Below are 12,945 nucleotides of genomic sequence, written 5' to 3'. Positions count from 1 at the left end.
CTCCCAAGGTTAGTCTGACAAGGGGACTAACCAATGATCCGTCTACCACTGAGGATATTTCATGTCAGCAGTGTACGAAATTCGTATAGATCAGCCTTCGCCGGGATTCGAACCCGGTCCACCTCATTGAAAGGCGAACGCTCTATCCCCTGAGCCATTGTGGCTCTTATGAAGTGTTTATTAAAAATGACCATTATAAATTAAATTAACGGTAAAACCACATCAAAATTAAAGTAATTCTTTGACAATGCATTTTAAAATAACGAAATTGCTATCTTTATTCAAAATTGACTTCCATGTTTGGAGTATGCATTGATTATGTAAACAAATTCTGATGAAACTAGACTATCGACAATCTAAGATTTTTTCAAGAAATTCTGTTCACAAAATAAGAAAACATTAACATTTCTCTACTGTTGCAAACTACAAAGTCATTAAAATCAGTGAACTTTAATCGGACTAAACTTTTAAAAAAATTTCTATTAAGCTTAACTCGCTTCTTAAAATATAAATTTGGCTTTTTAATATGTTTTTGATTATTAATTTCCTAAATAATCGGAAGCATAGTAAATTTATAGAGAAACAAAGAGTTTCGAATTTTTTTCAAATTCAAATTACAGCTGTAACATTTCGAAAACTTTTATTCTATATTGGATCAAATTAGAGTATTTAATTTCTTTTTCTAATCTAGAAAACTTTTCACAACACACTGGACAAACTGGAATAAACAAACTGGAACATTTTAATACTTTAAAAATTTTACAAAAGTAAAATGTATTAATCTACTTTTAGCATGGTGGGTTGCTGGGTGGCGCATTTGGTTTGTCATCGGCCTTCTGAGCCCAAGTCTGCGGGTTCGATCCCCGGCCCAGACACCGGATTTTCGGGATGCAGAAAATCCTCAGCGGCCATGTCGTAGGATTATGCAGCATGTAAAAGATCCCTGGAGTGCCTCATTGGCTCTTGGCATTTCCGGCAAAATTAAATTCCTAGTGCACTTTAGCATCCAAATAGAGTCTCGGTGCTGCCATCTAGTGTGGCAGAAACTAGACGTCCAAATTAACAAGACCAACGGTATCTCACCCATTGTGGTGGTCCTGAAAGAGTGGATACCACCTCTGGAGAACGCACTAGGTCTGCTCATCGGCAAGACCGATTGTGCAGCTCATTGGAAATAAAAAAAAACTTTTAGCATAACTTTGAAACAGACTTAAATATGTTTAATTCAAATTTTATAAATTACCACGAGTCACTTTCAATAGATTTGAACTGAATACATATACATAATAACTAAATTCAATACCTATAAACTGAAAATTTTAAAAATGTACATCATAATATTTAATCGACTTATCAGCGAATTTTTTGTCGTTAAAGAAAGTTATTTAACCAAAGATTTAGATAAACAATCTAAATCCCTTCTCAAATAAATTTAGAATTTAAAGCGTTAGTGAAAGCTAAAATCTACATTTCAATAAATAAAGCGGAATTTTAAAAATTCAGATAATTTAGAATCAGCCCATATGGCGGTAAATTAATCTACAAATTCCATGAATATCAAACTCTGGATTTTGACGGAAAGAACAAAACAAAAATGTTATTTAGAATTAAGAGAAGTTTTTTTCCCAACATTTCAGAGATTCAATAATATAACCGTAATAATAGACCAAAACTATAAATTCTTTAGTACAATAGTCTATGAGACATTGCATTAAATATCTCAATAAATTATTCGCACTACGTACATTTTATAAACTAATCTTGGTTAAAAGAACATAAAAGTGTGTTTTTAAAATTATTACTTATTACGAGAACTATCTTCATTAAAATATGAAGTTTTTCGAGGGTTTTAAAAAACTTAAGTAAAAATAAACCAGTTCGATTACTTAACAATTGTGATTAAAGAACTAGTTTTTTTTATCAAATTAGATTTACTGTAGAATCAGCACTACGCTAACTATTTTGAAACTGAAGTTTAGGATTCTCTTGATTTTCAATTTTTTTAAGAATAAATCTACAATGTACATGAATGTGTTGCATAGCAAAATTTTAAACTTTTTTTAAAATCTCGCGTTGCGGAAAATTCAGGAATAAATTCAAACTACATGGTGCGTATGAATTTTCTTTTGTATTAATTGCAATTAAAAGAGAAATATCTTTCGCGCATTTTAAATCATGGTCATACATATAAATAAAATTTGTGAAGTTGTACTTACTGGACAAAAATTTAATCATCAAGAAGTAGCGAGTCTGTGAGTTAACGATGAATAAACCACAAAAAAGGAGTAACTTGTAAATTACAAACGCGAATACTATATTACTTTTCAAACAACCTAGATTCCTTTTCATTAAAAACAACACACACCAGTTTCAATCTTGACTTCACCTCCAAATTAAATAAAGTAATAGGACTCACATTTGACAACAACTAGTCATCATCATCATCATCGAAATATAACTGGGCGCCTGGGGCCGTTAGCGGCCTTTTTCCCATTCATCTTGTATTTAATCTTTAAGGTGGTTCTTTCTGGTAACTGGAATAAGAGGAAATCAAATATTTTGTATTTTAGTTAAAATTATGTCACTACAAAAATGAGCTGCAATCGGCCTGAGGTTTATGTCTTCTCTTAAGTTTTCGAACGTAAAAATTTCGTTGAATCCTGCGGTGTCACAATATTTGGTTTTTTCAAAAAATCTGAAGTTTTGCTTTGCAATGTGATGATCTAAGAAATCTATGTTGAGGTCGCTATGTATGTTTTTATTGCGGATAAACCATCTTGCTTTTGTTATTTTCCTGAGGATTTTGTTCTGGCATATTTTGAGTTTTTTAAGGAGTGATGTGGTGATGTTGCACCAAGCTGGAGATGCATAAGTCAGGATGGGACGGATCATCGAGATGTAAAGTAAACGTTTAAGTCTGAGCTCCATTTTAGGGTTCTGAAGAAGGATTTGTAATCTGTGGTAGGCTGTTTGTGCTTTGTTGATGACTGTTTTGACGTGATCTTTCCAATTAAATTTGCTGTTTATGACCAGACCAAGATATTTTGCTGTTTTGACTATGGGTATCGTTTCGTTAAAGAGTACAACTTGATTTTTAGGGAGGATCGTTTTTCTTTTATGTTGAATGATTAGTAGTTTCGATTTTTGGCCGTTTACTTTAAACTTCCAGTCTAGGCACCAGGTTTCTATTTCTGTGATCTTTTCTTGGAGTTTTTGTAAGGCAATGTTGGGATTTTTGGACTTCACGACAATTCCTGTATCATCTGCAAAAAGTGCTGTGATGCTGACAACAACTAGTTAATTCCGACGAAACACCTCTTTTTTTCCGATACGTAAATGTTGCGCAACTGTAGTTAATCTAACTTAAGTAAAGAGAGTTGAGTTGTTGAAGATCTATATTTCTCGCCTTAACCGGCCAGGTGACGGAGCGGTCAGCGTGCTGACTGTGGAGCCAATGGTTGCTGGTTCGAATTCCGCTCAGGGCATGGATGTTGTGTGATGCGTGAATGTGGCCCACCCTATAAATGGGTATCCGTGTCAGTGTGGCGTGGGTAATGTTGCTCGCCTCCGTGACTTAGGTTCACAGGTGTCCACTGGGTAACGTTAAATGAGTAATGCTTCCGGCATCTTTTTAAGCGAAGAACAGTGCCTGCCGTTAAAACAAAATATTCTCGCTTTTATCCAGAGGACGAATTGCTACTTGTTTTTTTTTATCTTTTTTTGGAATGACGATTTAATTTTTATTTTATAACCGTCGTTGAACAGCCGACCCGATTTCTTGAATTTACAACTGTTAATGTTAACCTACGCAGCCTTGTCATTTTGAACCCAATCCGTAAGACAAGGGAACTCCTAGATCAAATACTAGAAAAAATTTGCCTCCGTTATTCTTGTTGTTCTTGTTAATGTACGTCGCACTAGAGCTGCACAATGGGCTATTGGCGACGGTCTGGGAAACATCCCTGAGGATGATCCGAAGACATGCCATCACAATTTTGATCCTCTGAGGAGGGAATGGCACCCCCGCTTCGGTAGCCTGACGACCTGCGCGCGAAGTCGAGCACTTTACGGTAGCACAGTTTAACGAGGACCAATACCGCACACCCTCGGTCCCTACGCAGACTGATCCAAGTGGTCACCCACCCGCACACTGACCGTAGCCAGTGATGCTTGACTTCGGTGATCTGCTGGGAACCGTGTCTTAACGATCATTCCACTGCGGGACTTGTCTCCGTGCAGGACTTTTTTGATGGAATTAACCCGCATTTGCGTTACATGGAGAGAAAAACCACGGAAATCTTCCCCGACGACAAGGGGACTAACCAATGATTCGTCTACCACTGATTATATTTTAAATCAGCAATGTGGTCAGCGTAAACCGGAGGCGGAATTCAAATCGACAAGTCATCGTTGGGATTCGAACCCGGTTTACCTCATTGGGTGGTGAATGCTCTTTCCCCTTAGCCCTCGCGTCTGTAAAAGGTATGCCAAGGAATGCAGAGGAAAAACCACGAAACACTTCCACGATTTCAAGGCGACTCTAACCAATGATCCGTCTACCACTGAGGATACTTTACATCGGCACTGGGGTCTCCCTGGCCGAACGGTATCGCCCACCAAACGCTTTGCAAAAGGTGAAGGTAGCGGGTTCGAAGCCCTTCTATTTGACAAAGGTTTATGAGCCTAAATTGAGCACACAAGCTTGCAAATGAATGCAAATCCAATAAAACCGATACATCATCACTGTGGTCAGTACAAGCCGGATGTGGAATTCAAAGCGACCAGCCATCGCTGGGATTCGAACCCAGTTCACTTCATTGGAGAGCGAATGCTCTATCCCAACAGCTATCACGGCTTTTGAAATGACGATATCATTTTAATTTTATTTTATATCGGTCGTTGAACAGCTGACCAAAATTTTTGGGTTTACGACAACTAATGTTTAACTCCGTAGCCTTGTAATTTTGAACCAATCCAGAAGACGATATGTTATGGGAACATGGAGGACTTTGTGACTCGACAAATGTAACGTACATCAGTCACTATTTATTACGCGGGAAGTCTTCAGTCGGCGAGGATAGAACCCATGACCTCTTGGTCATGGGCCTAGAGCCCAAGCTGGCTATCCCGGCTCATTTGAAATGACAACTGCGATTGAGATCTATCTGGTCAAGCGGTTTCTGCGTTCCGCCATACGGTTATAAAGTCTAAAAATATAAGAAAGATAATTGGTTTGCAAAAGCATGAATAAAAGTAAAAATATTAAAAACTAACAGGCTGGCAAAAGCATAATTAAGATAAACACATAAAAAGATAAATTTAAATAATAAAAACAGACGATAAAATTAGAACACCAGAAAGTTGTTGATTTTTTAGAGTTAGTTTTGTGTGGAATTTGAGTTTTCATATATCCCGTTACAGGCACTTTATCTAGTTGTTTTATAATATTTTATCTATCCCGCTACGGGTGAGTTTCCTTATATCCCGTTACGGGTTTTTCTTGCTGTTTTTATGATCTTTTCACTATCCCGTAACGGGTAATTCATATTTTTTACTGTTTGTGTTGTCTGTTAATAAAAGTTTTTTATAAAAAAACTGAACAGTTCTTTAATATAACTTGATACGCTACACGATCTGTTTGCTCTTCCCTGGCCTAGAGCTATTATCCGCCAAACACTGTTCAAAGCGTGGAGGTAGCGGGTTCGAATACCGCTGTTACCCTGGATGTACCTTTGTGCTGCCCTTCTCTGTATTGTTCTATCTGTCCTTCTATTTGACGCAGATTTATAAGCCTAAATTGAGTACACAAGCTGCAAATGTATGAAATTCAAATTAACCAATACACTCTGTAGCCTAGAAGAAATTGGACTCGAATCTCGCCGTAATTCTAAATAGATATTTGTGATGATATGATTAAGTTTCTCTTCAATTTGAAAATTAGAGTGATATTTTTTAGAAATTTAACTGAGAGCGTAATTATCAAAAAGAGCGTAATTATTAAAAATATAATTTTGTACACACTCAAAATAGACGTCGCTTAAACTGTCAGCTAAGACATTTTAATTTTTTAAGCAAATAAAAGTGTGTGTGTTTTCCAAATCAGTTGGAGTAGAATCGTAAAAATGATGTGTCATTGATGTTGGAAAGGTCTCAGGTTCGAGTTTATAACAGTCATTGAACAATCAATCCAATTTTGCGCTTACGACGACAAATCTGACTCCGTACCTTGTAATTTTGAACCTAATACAGAAGACAAGGGAACTATAGGAACAATTATTGGGAGAAATTCGTGGAAGACTTTTTAATGGAACTAACCCAAATTTGCTTTAAATTGAAAAGGAAAACCACGAAAATCCTCTATGGTAAGTCTGACTGCAAGGGGACCCTTTCCCATGATCCGTCTACCACTGAGGATATTTTACGTCAGCAATGTGGTTGGTGCGAGTCGGGTGCGGAATTCAGACCGACAAGTCATCGCTGGAATTCGAACCCGGTTGACCTCATTGGGTGGTGAATGCTCTATCCCCTTAGCCCCCACGTCTGTAAAAGTTACGCCAACGGAGCGTGGTGTTCGTGGGTGGTCACCCTTCCAAACACTGACTGCCTAGATGATGCTTGATCGGAAAAGTACCTGTATTTTCATCATGGTATGTAGTTATCAAAACATGTTTTTAATTTTTTGTTACGTTAAGGATAAAACAATATGGTACACGCTGTGAAGTATTTTATGTCATTCATATTCAAATGTATGGTTATATAATATAAAATGTAATTTTGAGTCCAAAATATTTTGTTTACCTTACAGGAACTTTTTTATCGTAAAAGTGTGATTTTGCAAATTAGATCAGTTCTTTTGATTGTTGCATAAAAATATTTTTAAAAAAACTCAGGAAACGCATATCAGGATCTCAAAAAACGAATACACCTAAATATTATTGTTCTATACAGGCTAAAAGAAAAATTATACAGAAATGTTTTTAAAAAAATTTACACGATATGTTTTTCTTCCTTTTTTTTTTTTTTTATAAAAAAATGCAGTTTTACTGAAAATAATATCAGTATGAAAATTGAACTTCATAAAGCACATTTTTATTGTTTGTCGAGTTTGTTTTCCAAATTTTTAAGAAATTTTTTTTTTTTAAAGCAGAAGTGAATATTGAACTTTTTGAACCCAATTATGAATTTTATATTACGTAATGATATAATTTGTTGTATGATAGCATAAAAAGACACCAGCTGTATAAAGTTATTGTTCTAAGATAAAAAAATAAATTTATATTAACATCCAAAATGCACAACTATAATTTTTATATTAAATAAATTAATATTTAAGCCGTATAAATAATAATTTTATTTTATTTTGAGCAATTAAGAAAACTCGAAATCTAAAAAGAAAAAAATTATCATTAGCTTAAATTGTATTTTAATCATTGCAATTAAAAAACTAACAATAATTTAAATAAAAATAGAACGTAGAATAATTTAATTTTTTTTTCTATTTTAGATAAATTCTTTTAAACCCATTTATGTTAATAATTGTCAAAAGTAATTCTTTTTGCATGCTTTAACTTAAATCAGATTATCTATTTTACAAATTGTCTGTCTTCGTAAACTTGGCACTTTTCCAGCATATTTAAAAATTTCTACAAGAGACAACTAAAACAGTTTTTTGCACACTTGAATATACAATAACTATTAAGTAACGTAATATATCATATTACATTATTAATGATAATTAACAATATTATAATTAATTATTGTTAATGATAAGAGTATAATAATTCATATTTCATTATTATATTATTTACAGGAATGAACCTTAATTTCTGCGGACATATGATAAAAAATCAAATAAAAGAGTACTTATTTAAATAACAAACTTAATTTTTTCATAAATATTATTCTATAGGCGTCTTATTAAGGGAAAAAATAAAGAAAAAAAGAAATCCACTGTGATAAAGGCGTATCTATCGACTTCTCCCATGAATAGAAATAGATCGAATCTCAGAAAGAAACGGAACAATGGCTCTCATCTGGTGTTCCAATTTATGACTCAAGTGGAAGATGATTTTTTGTCCGATGTCAATTTCCTGTAGAAATCGCCGGATTGTCAAAAACTCTTATCTACTGATGCTCGTTTTTTGAGGACATCATGCACAGGAATTGGTTGTTCAAAGACATAATAGGTTCACTCCTAAGAAACTCTCGCCACTCCAAACCTCCGATATTCGCCTATGAGGTCAAGGTCGCTTAAAACTGGAAACTTCAAGAACGGAGCTTTCGGTCTAACTAGCTCTAACTAATATTGGAGCATTCCTTTTTGTGATATATTCCAAAACATTCTTTGTTTTCTATAAAGATTTTCCTCAGTTTTTTTTAAAGTAAATTACAAAAATTTAGAATTATTAACGAAATGTCAGTTAGTGCGATTGCAGCTTGCAAAAATTCTGATAGAAACACACAAGGAAAAAATATAATTTTCCACGTGTTCCCTTAAGTAAATGAATAACTATGAAAGCAATGGCTTCAAAGTTGCAAACGAAATGACCCAGTTAATATTAAATATCATGAATATGCAGTAAGCATTACTTGAAAGAAGATTAAAAAGATTGATATGAGAAATCGTTTGCTTGGATTGCCAATTGGAATGATTTTAAAATTGTCCTACGCTCTACCAAGTGCTCCCTTATCTAAGGGGGGATTAATTGTTCCGTCAGCAGCATGGATGAAAGTGTGTCAGTAATTTGAGAACATTTTTCAAAGAGTGCATGGAACCTCTTACAGAAAATCAAAAAGTGTCATCAAAGAACTTATAAATGAATTCGAGGGACGATATCCCGCAGTGAATAAAACAGTAATACGCTTATTTAATCTTTCAGAACTTTTATAAGTATTCGCCATCTAAATTGAAACCGCCCAGCTTCTTCAAAAAGAAAGACAGATGAAAAAATTAGAAAATGGATAAAGTCAAAGAAAATGAAGAAAACTAAAATGAAAGGTATAAATAATTAATAGTTAAAATTCTCCGAATTTCATAACATATTTTTAATGAAGTTATTCTAAATATTTATAATGTTTTAATTGTATTCTTTTAAATTTATATATCTATAAGCAATTGTAAAATTTATAATATTATTATGAACCTAAATTAATATTTTGTTACAGTGATTAGCGTTTAAGATAGCTGTTTCCTAAAGATTAAGTATAAAGAAATTGTCATTAACAACACATTTTAAGATCAGGATTCTAAATTTACCCAAACCAAATTATTGTTATCGAACAATATGTAACTAAAAGAGTGTCGATGTATGCATTAAACTTTTTTTCATAGTAAAATAATAATAAAAATAAAAGTCAAGAAATAAAAATTTTAAAATAAAGTATTTATAGCGTTATTTGCGACAACTACTAAAATAGTTTTAGTAGTTTAAAATGGTATTTAATTTAATAATTTGGCCAAGAAAAATTTTTTAAACTATGTTTTTCAAAAAAAATAATGTGTTAATTGTATAAAGTTTGAAATCTAATATTACAAAAAAATCGAACTATTGATGCAAAGTTTTCATAATATCTTTGCTTGCAATCTCTGTGTACAGCGTGACGTCATGAGGAGGGAAATCGTAGCTTCGTTATCTTAGTTTACTGACGCCCAAAGAGTATCTAGTAATTTACATATTAACTTACTCTCAGAATTACTGGCTCAACATTGAACCATAATTAAGTACAGATTTGCCGCAGCGTCAATTAAATTAACCATCGTTCTGTTAAACCATAGCATCTTTTAAATGAACTTATTATTATTGTTACCTTAGTTTATTAACCCCCAAATCGTAGTATAGTTTTCATATTACTTTTCTCTTAGAATAACTGGTTCAACGTTTAACCCTAATTAAGTAAAGATTCGCTGCAACCTCAACAAGGTGTTAATTTAAACCATCTTTCTATTCAACTATAGCATTGCGTAATTAAACTTATGATATAGTTATAAGTTTAATACATAACACGATAATGTAGTTTAAGCACCTATAAAATTTTTTTTAGAAAACTTGAACGGTATTATGGTGCAATATATGTATACAAATTATGATTCAATGTTGAACCACAATATTGATGTTTTTAGAGCAGATATGCTACCACCCTAAATAGTATTAAATTGAACCACATTTTCTATTCAAATTGAAACTTTGTGTAATTAAATTTAAGAAATGGCTCAACTTACAACGATATTAAAGCAGCCTCAAATTGGTACGATGATCTGGTTCATTTTAATAATATTAGAATTCATTGTTGAACCTTAATACCAAAATATGTAGTGCACATTTTCTACCACTTTGCTAATACCGTATTGAACTGAACCACGCTTTCTGTTTAAGTTGTGTCTCAGAGTTAAACTTAAGAATTTCGATAGCGTGATGCAACTCGGCACCATATTAATGAAACAGCAAATTTGAACGATAATATTTTTTAATATTTTTAGCTGTGCTTGGAATAATGTGAAGTGTATTTTAGAACGATAGAAAATAAACAACAGTGTTCAGGTATGTATAGAATTTATTTGAAATATAAACTTTATAAATACAATGTATCAGTGAAAGATGCAATTTGTATTACACTGTAAAAAAACTCTGCAAATTTTTAACCAGTATTTGATGCAAAGCTTCTCATTATCCTCTAAGTTTAGTTAAATGAAACACCATTTTATTTTAGTTTCACCATAAATTGTGAAGTATGATCGGGAAACTTCCATGGTGCAACTGACTTCACCAAAATTTAGTTAAAGACACAATACATTGACAGTGACTGTAAACTGAACGATGTTTGTTTACGACACCATGTTTTATTTATTACTCAGTCTCGGTGTATGGGGACGACTAATGCAGGTTGTTTCAAGTATCAACTTATTTAGGTATTTGCATTCGTTAAAATTAATTTCTTTTATGTTGCCTTTTTATATTTGGTTGGTGGTATAAAATAGAGTTATGTCTCAAAATTACCTACTTACAGTAAATAGTTTTGTAGCGGTAAATAACAACTTCGGCCTGAATTTGAGTTCTTTAAATATACTTAATAATGGAGCAACCTTCCTACGCCTTTATAAAAGAAAAGAAAATGAAATTACAGACAGATTTCTATTTAACGAATTTTCATTTTGCGATTTTCCCTATTTTGCGATTTTTTCCCCCCGAGGAACGAAGAACATTTTGGAAGTTTCCTCGTAAAATAACTTCCAAATAGCGAAATGAATTTTCTATTTGACAAACTTTTCTTTGAGATTCACTTTTCCTATTTTCCAAAATATTTCAGAACGTTTCAAACTTGTTAACGCATTTTATGGAGGAAATGACACAAAATTAATGGATTTTATCAGTAGCAATTAAACTTGCATGTGGTGATGTATGTTTAATATTACTTTTATAATAAATGAAGCTATATAATAATAATATTTGTAATAATAATTACTATTATACAAGTAATTATTCTTGTAATTGTTACAATAATTATAATGGTAATTATTATTTTAGTAATAATTATTATAATATAATTAAAATGATAATTATCATTATTATAATAATAATTATCATTATTATAATAATAATTATCATTATTATAATAATTATTAGAATAATAATTACTATTACAATACTATTTAAAATAATAATAATTATCATAATAATAATTATTATTATGGTTATCATTAATGTTTTACAATTAATTATTACAATGAACGGTTAATAATAACGAGTAACTATACACATAACTGTATATCGTAACAAATAATTATCATGATTTCTAATTGTCCTTCCTTTTATAACGATACTTAGTAATATAACTGCTCGTTAACATTGATTTGAGGCACCATGTGTATAGAATCTAATGATTTTTTTTGACAAGTTCTAAAGATATTTTTTTAACTTATCATAAATTTTTAACTTATGAAAACCAAAATATGAAAAATATCAAAATAGTTCTTGCTTTCATTCATTCAAATACTATCAATTGCATTGAACAGTAAATAAAAAAATAAAAAAAAAACATCAGTTTCGGGCTTCTGAATATTTCAAACATTTTTTATTTTTACGAAAACAGTTTTTAACTTAAGTGTTTTGTTTACAAAATGAAAGTTGAAATTGTTTAAAAACTATTCATTTATTTAAAAAAATAAACAGTTTAAAACAATTTCCTTACACGAAATATAAGTTTAAAAGAAAATGGAGGAAGAACTGTGCTCTAAAAATGCAAGTACTTCTAAACAAAAATAAATCAAGAAGCATTTTAGTTCCAAATCTCATATTTTAAACCTACCATGCAGACCACAAATTCTTAGTAAAACTTACATTCTTATAGTTCTTGAGGAGATTTTTAAAATTTCTAGTTTAGAAATGTTAGCATTTTTATGTCAAACAGACATTTCTTACAAAATAATTCTTCATTTTTATTTGTATAAAATACATATCCTTTTTTTATGAAAAAAGGGTTACATTTATACTAAAATGTTTAACTCTTCCGTTTATATAAATACCGTCAAACCCCGGCATAGTGAACTCCCGGATATAGTGAACGAAACGTTCTCTCCCGTGCCTTGCTATATGCATATATTATTTTTTGTGGATATAGCGAGCCAAAAGAAGAGAGTAAATCGGATACTATGAACTTTTTTCTGTCTTCGACAGATTTTTACATCATTTTCCGGTAATTTTGAAATTTTTACATAAAATACATATGCCGATTTTTAAAACTATCTATTGAATAGAATGTAACCATAAGCATTTCTTCTTGTCTCAGTTTCCCATCCCTAAATAAAGACCACCCCTAAATTATGTGGGCGCAAGATGAAGAGTAATTAAAAATAAAAGTTAACGCAGTTTTGTTACTACATATCAGGGTTCGTGATTTTTTTGATTTTTTTTAAAAAAATCAAAAAAATCGGATTATTTTGATTTAAAT

General features: G+C 31.9%; 1 protein-coding gene across 8 annotated transcripts in view; it reads left to right on the top strand.

Annotated features, from left to right (window-relative positions):
* Window positions 1-6,563: 6,563 nt before the first annotated feature.
* Window positions 6,564-12,945, top strand: part of LOC107436775 (cell adhesion molecule 2) — a 63,109-nt gene continuing 56,727 nt past the window's right edge. For 2 of the 8 annotated variants that reach the window (XM_071182581.1, XM_043050603.2), the window contains exons 1-2: window positions 9,715-9,920; window positions 10,478-10,538. The gene's annotated coding sequence lies outside the window, so the exon portion shown is untranslated. Of the gene's footprint in view, window positions 6,648-8,397; window positions 8,999-9,714; window positions 9,921-10,477; window positions 10,539-10,881; window positions 10,907-12,945 lie in introns of those variants that run through there. The other 6 variants (XM_043050601.2, XM_043050607.2, XM_043050606.2 and 3 more) reach the window with 6 other exon arrangements.

This window comes from Parasteatoda tepidariorum, chromosome 1, assembly GCF_043381705.1.
Source record: "Parasteatoda tepidariorum isolate YZ-2023 chromosome 1, CAS_Ptep_4.0, whole genome shotgun sequence".
NCBI classification, from domain to species: domain Eukaryota; kingdom Metazoa; phylum Arthropoda; class Arachnida; order Araneae; family Theridiidae; genus Parasteatoda; species Parasteatoda tepidariorum.
Note: the sequence above shows the minus strand (reverse complement) of the source record. Positions and strands in the feature narration are given on the sequence as shown.